The sequence below is a fragment of the Vulpes lagopus genome, chromosome 1 (assembly GCF_018345385.1).
Source record: "Vulpes lagopus strain Blue_001 chromosome 1, ASM1834538v1, whole genome shotgun sequence".
In the NCBI taxonomy this organism is placed as follows: domain Eukaryota; kingdom Metazoa; phylum Chordata; class Mammalia; order Carnivora; family Canidae; genus Vulpes; species Vulpes lagopus.
The window spans coordinates 72,316,866-72,327,884 of NC_054824.1; the positions used below are offsets into that span (position 1 = coordinate 72,316,866).

The window sequence follows — 11,019 nt, forward strand, 5'->3', positions numbered from 1 at the left end:
GTTTGGCACATACCCCCACTGCTCAGCTCCAGGTCTAGAGATTAGGGAGTGGACAGTTTTTATTTTCACCCCTAAAGAGTCAGGGAAAGCCTTCAGGGAATAAAAGCCATGCACACCAGACAGCTCCCACTGAGCCCGGCACCCCGCAAGGGGTGGTGCATCTCGGCCCAGGCACACATACCTGAGGATCAGCAGGGCACGGCCCTCCCCCAGAAGACCAGCTGGAAGAACAGGGGAACAGCAAGTTTAGGGACCAGAACAGCGGAACAGCAAGTTTAGGGACCAAACAGGACTGTAAAACTCCAGGACTGGGGGAAAATAGTATGTAGAACTTGAAGTTTTTTTCTTAGGAATCACTTATCTTTCAGTTTAAAATTTTCCAATATTCTTTCTTTTTTTCCCGCCTCAACTAGTTTATTTTATCAACTCTTTTTGTCTTTTTAAATTTTATTTATTTATTTATTCATCAGAGACACAGAGAGAGAGAGGCAGAGACACAGGCAGAGGGAGAAGCAGGCTCCATGCAGGGAGCCTTATGTGGGACTCAATCCTGGGACTCCAGGATCACACCCTGGGCCGAAGGCAGGCACTAAACTGCTGAGCCACCCAGGGATCCCCCATCTTTTTGTCTTTTTTTAAACTTTCATTTTTTACATTTACATTTTATAGTCTTTATTTTTGCCTTCATTTCACTGGATTCAATTTTATTTTTGTATACATGTAAGTTTTGGTTTCTTTATGACTTTGAAATTTAGTGTCTTCTAACACACAGCCCAAGGAAATTCCTTCCTGTGTGATTCATATATGCACAGATATTCCCCTAAGTCAGAGGTCAGATCAGGACTTTGTCCCTCATTTCACACCATGACAGAGATGAAACTCAGTTATTTGCTACAGTGGCCTGTTTCCACTGTAGATGCTCACTAGATATTTGTTGAATGACCAGTTAGCTACTTCCTGTAAACATAATCCTTTGGCCAGGGTGTGGAGAGGACTTGGGTGTAGTGTTCTTGAAAGACGCGAAAGCTATCTCCTTCAGGTACACTGACTCGGACTGGTCAGACAGAAAGACATAGAGTGTTTGGCCCATGCTAGGCATTCCATTTTGTTAAATGAATGAAGACATCTAGACGGAAGCAGATGAACATCAGCTTTATTTCTTTGATCAGAATTAATGAATATCTCTTACACCTGATTTGTGTCTGTCTCCTTCAAATAGTTTTCACGACTAAACCTGGTAGATAGGTAAAGGCAATTTTCCTGAGGAAGCAACTATGGCCAGACTGAATTAGGAGATACTCGGAGCAGGCAGGCATCCTTTTGGGTGTTCCTGATATGCTTGTTCCCAGGGCCAGCTACCTTTCTCATCTGGTGGTTCCAGGGCTCTGGAGTGGGGGAGAAAAGTGGAGGTCTTAGGATACATGTCATGATTCATGGTCCTGCAGAGCCTGATGGTGGACCGATTGGCTCTAGAACCCATTACAGTTACTTACTGCAGGAATCCTTTTCATGGTGCACTCCAATCCATGGCATGGGGAAAATAAATCCCGGTGGATGGATTTAATGGATGCAGGAAACAACTTTTCTAGAGGAGAAAAAAGTGGTATGGTTTTAAGACAGTTCTCTTAACTCTTGTGGTGAGTTATCAAGATCTATCCAGCTCCTCTTCCCAGTTTTGTGATTCCTTCCTATGTCACCATTTTCTTTAGATCTTGATACTTACCCCTAGAGATACAAAATTTCCAAAATGTTGAAGTCATGTAGGGAAAAGAAAACTATTTGGTAAATGGAATTAGTGGGGAAGATGAAAATATAGATAATTTTTATGTTTTCAACATTTTCAGTTAAATGTTTAAAAGTTAAAAATTTAGCACGTTGGAAACACAACTTTCCTCTTACTCCTGAGCTTTCGAGCCATCTCTTGTTTTCAGTCTTTATAAAAGATTAAGAAGGCGCGATTACTAGTGACTGCTCTGTATCAGTACTTAGAGGCCTGGTTTGGAGGGAGGAAAGTATCCACCAACCTGGAGCAAGAGTGTCCGATTTTTCATCGTGATCCACATAAGTAGAAATCCACTAGTCTGTGTAATACTGAGGTCCTTCCTCTCCCAGTGAATACTGAATGTGACTCATGTGTGTGTGTCAAGTACATATAGAGGCTACTGTTCCCACTTTCCTCTTGTCAACTATCCATCAGAATGCTCTAGTTTCATAGTGTGATTTTTGAATTAAACATGAACACCTCAGCTGAATAATACATTCCTTTTGGCTTAAATCACACTTACAAACTGATCTCAAGCTGTGGCTTTGCCTCCTGGGGCAGAGGTCCGTGCATAGAGGCATCAATGACCAATAAGAATTAATGAGGCTTTAATGATCTACATGAGCTGGCTAGTCCTGTAAACTGTCACTTGTTAAGATTCCAATGAGAACTTAATCTTTAGTCAGGACTACCAAAAAGGACCAGCCCTTCCCCATCCAGCAGAAGTCAGACCTTGAAGGTATAGGTCTTAGACCAGAAGTCAGTAAAGGCAAGCCACAAGGCTAGCATGGAGTCTCTTTATCTCCTCTTGTAGAAACAATGGGGCCCCTTAGAGGCAGAAAAATAGCTAGAGCCCTGCTTTGAGAGCTCTTACCAATTGTCTCACCAATATAGAGTAGCCATGTTCATAAAAACCTACCTAAGCCTGGTTTTATTTTATTTTATTTTTTAAATATTTTATTTATTGGGATCCCTGGGTGGTGCAGTGGTTTAGCGCCTGCCTTTGGCCCAAGGCGTGATCCTGGAGACCCGGGATCGAATCCCACGTCGGGCTCCCGGTGCATGGAGCCTGCTTCTCTCTCTGCCTCTCTCTCTCTCTGTGTGTGACTATCATAAATAAATAAAAATTTAAAAAAAATATTTTATTTATTTATTCATGATAGACATAGAGAGAGAGAGAGAGAGAGAGAGAGAGAGAGAGAGAGAGAGGCAGAGACACAGGCAGAGGGAGAAGCAGGCTCCATGCCGGGAGCCTGACGCAGGACTTGATCCTGGGACTCCAGGATCACACCCTGGGCCAAAGGTAGGTGCTAAACCACTGAGCCACCCAGGGATCCCCCAAGCCTGGTTTTAAAAAAACTTTTGCAGAATTTCAGAGCTGGCAATCAATACAAAATATCATTTTTGACATAAGTGGGCCAAAATGTTTCTACATCCTCTTTTCCTCTTACCACCAATTTCCTGTCTTTTTATGAAAATTTCAGAACTTTTACATCTATCTATACTTAATGGTTTATGCCTTTCTCCATAACTCTCCATGCCTTGCTGTATTTGTGTTTTTATGTTCCTTTCTGTCTGCTTTATCTTTCTCCATACTTTCTTCCCCTTCCCTCTTTCTCTCCATCCCCTTTTGTCTCTAACACCTTCCTCTCTCCCTTAGTGCTGCTCTCATTTTTTATGCTTCTTGTTCCTCTCCTTTTCCACATCTGCTTCTGTCTGTCTTTCTAAAGCTCTCTCTGTGTAGGTTTCGTCACCTCTGACAATTTATCATGGCTTAACTCTTCATGTCCACATCTTCCTCCTCAGATACCCCTTTGCCCATAATGTCCTTTACATTCTGGGCCAATACTCACCACAAAGAAGCCAAGTCCAACAAGGAGTGCAACTGCCATTGTGGTGGCAGCCAGGGAAATGAGGATGTCAACACCGTAGGTGTCAGGTGCCCAGTGGGTTTCACTGAGGTTATTGCAATTGTTCTCTCAGGGCGAGTGTCTGGATGTTTAGTGATATAGTTCTTGGTGGTTCCCAGGACAGCAGTAAAAGAGCCCTCGGTGATGGCCGGGTCTGCAGAGGCGTCGTCCTCAGAGGTGGCCGGGTCTGCAGAGGTTACCTGGTGTTCAGTACTGTAGTCCTCAGTGGAGCCTAGGTTGTCAATTACTTGATTTTTGGTGATCCTAAGGCCACCACTGGTATAGTTTTGTTTTGTCTGTGAGTCATCAGTGCTGCTCAATGGGTTTTAGTGGGTACATTTTGGCTTGTTCCTATTCAAAAATAATCTCTACTAATGTGGATCTTTGGTAGCCTGTCATCATCTGCTCTGCTTAATATTTTCAATAGTTATCCTTCCCATTTATATGACGGGTCTCCCCATATGATGTGGTTGGATTTATTCGAGTTAAGGATCATCTGGTATTTTGGATTTAATTCTGATAAAACTTATTCCACAAGGAATCCTCTTGTACTACAATATGGAGTCTCTAGAGCTAAGCCATAACCTTAGGAGGTCTGGCTCACCAGGCTTTGAGTCCACTTTTTGCAGTTCTGGTCTCTTTCTGTGAAACACTAAAACTGACTCTTTCTAAACATCACTGCCCCTCCCACTTGCATCCCCAGCTAGTAGTTCAGCATATTGGGTATTCTTACTCCATAATTGTGTATGTCACCTCTCATCTAGTTATGTCTGGGGTAAACAAATGAGGCAGGAGCTGTGATTCATACTGGATTAAATTCAGGACATGGCTTGGTGTATGATCTAGAATGAGACAGTTCCTGGTTCTGTTCTGAAGCTGAAGTAGCAAGATTGGAGGCAGGTAAAATTTAAGATGGTTTGGGGGTAGCATGAGTCGTGAGGAATCAACCTCTCATTGAGGTTGATAGCAAAACTGAGTTGGGTGTAAGTAGAGGAAGATGTGAAACCTCTGTGCCTCCCACTGTCCCCACCTGCAGGACATCGAGACTGAGAATATTTATTCTTATGAATATATGCAGCCTACGTGGCATAAATTTTGGAGTTTTGGATCCTTCTGTTCAAAGGAATTCCTCTGTATCTGCAGCTGATTCCCAAAATTCCTCTAATAAAACTCAAATCCTTTATTTTTAAGGAAAATTGAGATAGAAAAAAATAAATATAAATGATCAAAAGAAGATAATTTCCTTTAAAGAGGATGTGAGGGAGAGAATGAATGGGACTCTGGCAGCCCTGCTCACCTGTGACCGGGGTTTGGGGCAGGTAGCAGGGTCCGGAGCTTGCCAAGGTTCATTCCCTTACTCCACAGCTTTGCTTACGACTGGCCTTGCCTAGGGACGCCCTGGTGCCTCAGCCGTTCAGTTCTGTTTAAGGCTCAGGCCGTGACCCCGTGGTCCCGGGATCTAATCCCACGTCGGGCTCCCGGTGCATGGAGCCTGCTTCTCCCTCTGCCTGTGTCTCTGCCTCTCTCTCTCTCTCTCTGTAACTATCATAAATTAAAAAAAAAAAAAAAAAAAAAAAAAACTGGCCTTGCCGGAGTCCCAGGATGCTTTCCCTCCGTGGGTCCGACCCCCACTTCGGCGAGCCCGGAGCAGCGCTTGCATCTTCTCCAAAGTTAGTTTCCTCACCCAACTCTGAACCCCCGAGCAGAAGCAGAAGCGGGCGCAGCAAGAGAAGGGATGTCGCAGAGCAATCTCTTCCCCTCATCTCAGGAGAACCCACAGGGGTGGAAGCCCGCGCGCTTTCCTCCGTCCTTCCCGCCGCGCCTCTGCTGTTCCCAAGCCCCGGGGGCCGCGGATTTCTGTGCTGCGGCCCAGGGAGCCCGGGGAGCCCGGGGAGCCCGGGCGGCCCCAGCCCCCGTCTTCCTTCCCTCCGGGCGCAGCCGCCTGCTCGTCGCTGTCGGTCACCAGGGAAGAGGCGCCGGTGCAGCGAGCGGCAGCGGAGAAGACGCGTGTCCAGGCGCAAGCAGGGCGCAGAGCCCAGACCGCAACCCTGTGGCCTGCTCTGGGGCGGCCTGGGGGCGTCGCGCTGCGGCGCAGAGCCCGGGGGTGGGGGCTGCTCTGCCCTCCCAGGGCCGCGGGCTCCCTTCCCGCCCGCCGTGGTGCGGGGCGGCCCGGGGGACGGTGCGCGGCGACTCTCTAGGAAAACTAGGTGTCCGACCTAGGGCCTCGAGGGGACATCGACGCCCAGTCTCGCTGTTTTAGGGGCGCTCTCTTGCCTCAGTCGTCACCCAGCTCCTTCTCATTGGCTTATCTGCAGCCCACGGCCCGCGGCCCTGTTCCCGCTGTTTGAGCGCCCGCCCCTACCAGGACCTCCTCAGTTACTAGCGGAAAGTAGCTCCTGTCCCCAGGTGAGGCCTGGAGAGGGAACGCCCGCCCGCCCGTCTTGCCGCCTTCTCCCACCTGCACCAGAATTCCACTCACCGGGTGGGGCTCCGCAGGCTCCTGCAGTCCATGACACTTTCTGGCTTTCTTTGTTTTTCATGATGACATTTTTGGTTTTTATTTGTTTGTTTGGTTTAAAGATTTTCTTTATTTATTTGAGAGAAAGCACAAGCTGGGGGGAGAGGCAGAGGGAGAGGGAGAAGCAGGCTCCCTGCTGGCCGGGAACGCAACGTGGGGGTGGGGCTCGGTCCCAGGACCCAGGACAGCACACTGAGGTCATGACCCCAGCAGAGGCAGACTGACTGAGCCACACTGGCACCCCCTCCATACTCAAAGTATTTTCTTGCATCACAAGATGTTCCATGCTCATTTTGTAATTTCTCTGCCCAGGCCCTAGAATCAACCATTTCTCCATGTAACCCTGATTCTATTTATTAGAGAATGGTATTTAGAAACCAAGATCTGGGCACTCATTGAGGTATGCTTATTGTTAATTGGGTGTTGCTACTTCTTGTCCATAATAGAAGTTAGAGCTAGGAAATATGTATACTAACTCATGCATAAACACATACCTGTATTTATTTCTGTATTATCTATCTGTATTTATATTAAACGTAAGTATGAATCCTACAGCTGCAGTCCAGCAACACAGAATTCATTCTAGCTTTTCCTCTTCCCTTATTTGTAATTTCTTCCTCTGACATGGCTGCAAAATTTCTTTTTTTTTTTTTCATATTTTATTTTTTAGTAATCTCTACACCCAACATGGGACTCTAACTCACAACCTCAAGATCAAGAGTTGCATGCTCCACTGACTGAGCCAGCCAGGTGTCCCTGCAATATTTCTAGTACTTATTTATTCATCCCTATTGAACAGATGGTAGTTTCAGAGTTGCTAATCCACACCCATGTGAGAAACAAATTTGTCAATGAGAGCAGTGTTTGTGCAGTTCTTTTTATCTTCGGCCTAACAGTCATAACGCTTTTTCTTTTTTTAAGATTTTATTTATTTATTCATGAGAGACACACACACACACAGAGAGGCAGAGACATAGGCAGAGGAAGAAGCAGGCTCCACACAGAGAGCCCGATGTGGGACTCGAACCTGGGACTCCAGGATTACACCCTGGGCCTAAGGCAGGCGCTAAACCCACTGAGTCACCCAGGTGTCCCTATAACACTGTTTTTCAAAGTTACTTAGATCAACTCCTTCCTTATCCCATTTGATGTGGTGATGTGATTCATTTGTCAGAGTCTGCATTCCACCTCTCCCCACATACCCTGGATGATTTGCTAAATTTCCACACAGTAAAATTCACTCTCTGTAGGGTACAGTTGTATAGATTTTGATAAATGATAGAATCATGTCTTCAGCACACTGAAACATTCCATCACCCCCAACCCCTTCCCGGCTGTTCCTTAATAGTCAACCCTACCTGATTACCTTGACTCCCAGATTTTGGCAAAATAGACCTGGTTTCTGTCTCTATAATTTTGCAATATCCAGAATGTTGAATGAATGGAACTACATGGTCTGTAGCCTTATTGTTTTTACTATAATCTATATATTATCCATAGAAATAATATTTGCAATTATCAGTCAAGAATAAAATATTTTTCTTGGATATGTTCTTTTGTTTTGTTTTGTTTTCAATAATGTTTTTTTAATAATAAATTTATTTTTTATTGGTGTTCAATTTGCCAACATACAGAATAACACCCAGTGCTCATCCCGTCAAGTGTCCCCCTCAGTGCCCGTCACCCATTCACCCCCACCCCCTGCCCTCCTCCCCTTCTACCACCCCTAGTTCGTTTCCCAGAGCTAGGAGTCTTCATGTTCTGTCTCCCTTTCTGATATTTCCCACACATTTCTTCTCCCTTCCCTTCTATTCCCTTACACTATTATTTATATTCCCTCTTGGATATGTTCTTGAATATAGTATTTTAAATGAAAGTTTTTATAAATAAATATATTTTCTTGAGTATATTCTTGACTATAAGGATATTATTTAAAATTTTTATTTATTTATTTTAGACAGAGAGCCTAGGGGAGAGGCAGAGGGAGAGAGAGAGAGAAAGAGAGAGAATCTCAAGCAGATTGCCTGTTGAGTGGGGAGCCTGACATGGGGCTCACTGAGGGGCTGGACACGGGGCTCCATCTCATGACCCTGAGATCTTGGCCTGAGCCAAAATTAAGAGCTGGATGCTTAACCAACTGAGCCACCTAGGTGCTCCAGCAACAAGATATTCTTCAGTCTCCCCTCTGCCTTTCCCCTAGTCTGTAGCTATGGCAGGAGGGAGACATGTTGATTATTGGGGTTTTTTGTTTTTGTTTTTTTTTTTTAAAGATTTTATTTATTCATTCATGAGAGACACACACAGAGAGAGGCACAGGCACAGAGGGACGAGAAGCAGGCTCAAGGCAGGGAGCCCGATGCGGGAATTGATCCTGGGCCTCCAGGATCACGCCCTGGGCCAAAGGCAGGCGCTAAACAGCTGAACCACCCAGGGATCCCCTGATTATTGTTTAAAGACAATAAGAAAATTCAGAGAATTAGGGCACCTGGGTGGTTCAGTCAATTAAGCATCTGCCTTTGGCTGTCATGATCTCAGGGTCCTGGGATCAAGCCCTGTGTTATGCTCCCTGCTCAGCAGACATCCGGTTCTCCCTCTCCCTGTGCTGCTGTCCCTGCTTGTGCTCTCTTTCTCTCAATAAGTAAATAAAATTTAAAAAAAGTAAATAAAATCTTTAAAGAAAAAAGAAAATTTAGAGAATTAATCATTTGATTATTTTAAGAAAATTGCCTATAGCTGTTAGAGGAGGACCTACTTAAAACAGGACTTCTTGACAAGAGTCACCATGGGGTGTGGAGAAGGGGATTTTTAAAAAACTACTAGGCAAAAGCCTCTTTAAAAAAAAAAAAAGATTTTATTTATTTATTCATGAGAGACACACAGAGAGAGAGAGGCGGAGACACAGGCAGAAGGAGAAGCAGGCTCCATTCAGGGAGCCTGACGTGGGACCGGATTCCGGGTCTCCAGGATCATGCCCTGGGCTGAAGGTGGAGCTAAACTGCGGAGCCACCTGGGCTGCCCACCTCTTTTCTTCTTGATTCCCATTTCCATGTTCTTGTGGCCTTGGATCTGTTTGTTTCTTTGCTGGTATATTACAAGAGCCTTTGAATTCCAATCCTTACTGGATTCCCAGCCTCTATTTCCTACTCACTCAGGCAGAGCGTTCTTGCTTGGAAAAAATATTCCATCTCACAATACCTTAAAACAATCTGTTGAATTCCTATTGTTATAGAAGGAAATCTCACCTCCTTGGTGTGGCCTCTAAAACCACGCAGTTAACCATTTGGCTTCATTTCCCTTGTGCTGTCTTATCTGGGCCCACAGCTCTTTTGATCATTCACTGGCAGTGCCACACCTCTTCTTGCATGAGGTGCTTGCATGCTTGACATTTCTCCTTTTCCTCCTTGTAAATGCCTGCTAACTCTTTATGATTCAAGTCATAGCCATTTTCTGTGAGTCAGCTCTTCCTCCCTTGATTGAATTATATGTTTTTTCCTGGGCTACTTTAATTAGTAGTACTTGATGTATTGGCCTAAACTTAACCTGTCTGTAAGTCTTTCTCCTCTACTAAATGTGACCTACATATTTATCCTCATCTCCCCAACTTTTCTGAACCAGGCACCCAGCAGGTGCTCAGTAAATATGGTGAATGAATAAATGAAGAAATGAATGAGAAATGTGATAATTATTTTATTTTTTTATGTATTTATTTATTTTAAAGATTTTATTTATTTATTCATGAGAGGCACACACACAGAGAGAGAGAGAGAGAAGCAGAGACACAGGCAGAGGGGGAAGCAGGCTCCATGCAGGGAGCCCAAAGTGGAACTCGATCCTGGGACTCAGGATCATGTCCTGGGCCGAAAGCAGTGCTAAAACGCTGGGCCACCGGGGCTGCCCTGTGATAATTATTTTAAAACAAAAGACTGGGGACTATTAAAACTGAAGAGGAAATAACTGACTAGTTACTACCTTCAAGTATAAAACTATTATTTGATAAAACTTTAAAGTATTTATGTAGTATAATGTATTTAAAAATTATGTAGTATTAAATTATTATGTGGCAAAAAACCAACTCTATCATATCATTTTGTTTAGATAAAATTTACAGACTGTGAAATGCACAGATCTTAAGTATTAAGTTAGATGAGTTTTGATAGATATATTTATCTGTGTAATCAAAAGACCAGCCAAGATATAAAACATTTCTATCACCCAGAAATTTTCCCTTTCTAAAAATTCTCACACCCATGGGAACTCAGTGATCTAATCTCTGTCATTATAGATTAGTTCTGTTTATGCTTGAATTTCATACAAATGGAATCATACAGTATGTATTCTTTTGAATTTGGCTTCTATATAGCCTTTTAAAACTGTTTTGTTAACAGTGTTATAAAATGTACATGAACAGCTTTGATTCTGTTAAGAAGGCTCTGGCAAAGATCCAGGCATTGAGAACTGTAGAAGCTGAAGAGAGTTAGCAGGGTTAAGGCTAGTGATTTTGTAGCCGAGAAGGGTTAGTTGAATGTGTGTTAGGAGCAAGTTGCACCAGAAGCCTTGACAAGGTTATGTCCTTCACTAAGAGCATGGCACTGACACCTGGGCATCATGTCCCTGCTGGAAGGTCTGGCAAAGCAGGCTGGGCCCACCTTGCAGAAACTGGGAGCATGGTCTCCTTACCTGGTACCTCTCTTGGGGGTGGAAGCCCACAGAAGAAAAAGGTGGCAACTCACACCTGTCTTTTCAGTAGAGTCCAAGCCCAGGGCAGACATGAGTGACCAGCGAATGTGGCCATGCCTAAGGATAGCCCCATTAACAGCTAAGTCCTTCTC

The 11,019-nt window shown here is 44.4% G+C and overlaps 1 long non-coding RNA gene across 1 annotated transcript; it reads right to left on the bottom strand.

Moving 5' to 3' along the window:
• Positions 1–1,298: 1,298 nt before the first annotated feature.
• On the bottom strand, positions 1,299–3,751 carry LOC121484602. The gene is made up of 3 exons (XR_005986078.1): positions 3,616–3,751; positions 1,494–1,585; positions 1,299–1,385 (listed from the first exon to the last, which is right to left on the bottom strand). It is a non-coding gene; the product is annotated as an uncharacterized LOC121484602 (long non-coding RNA).
• Positions 3,752–11,019: the final 7,268 nt, after the last annotated feature.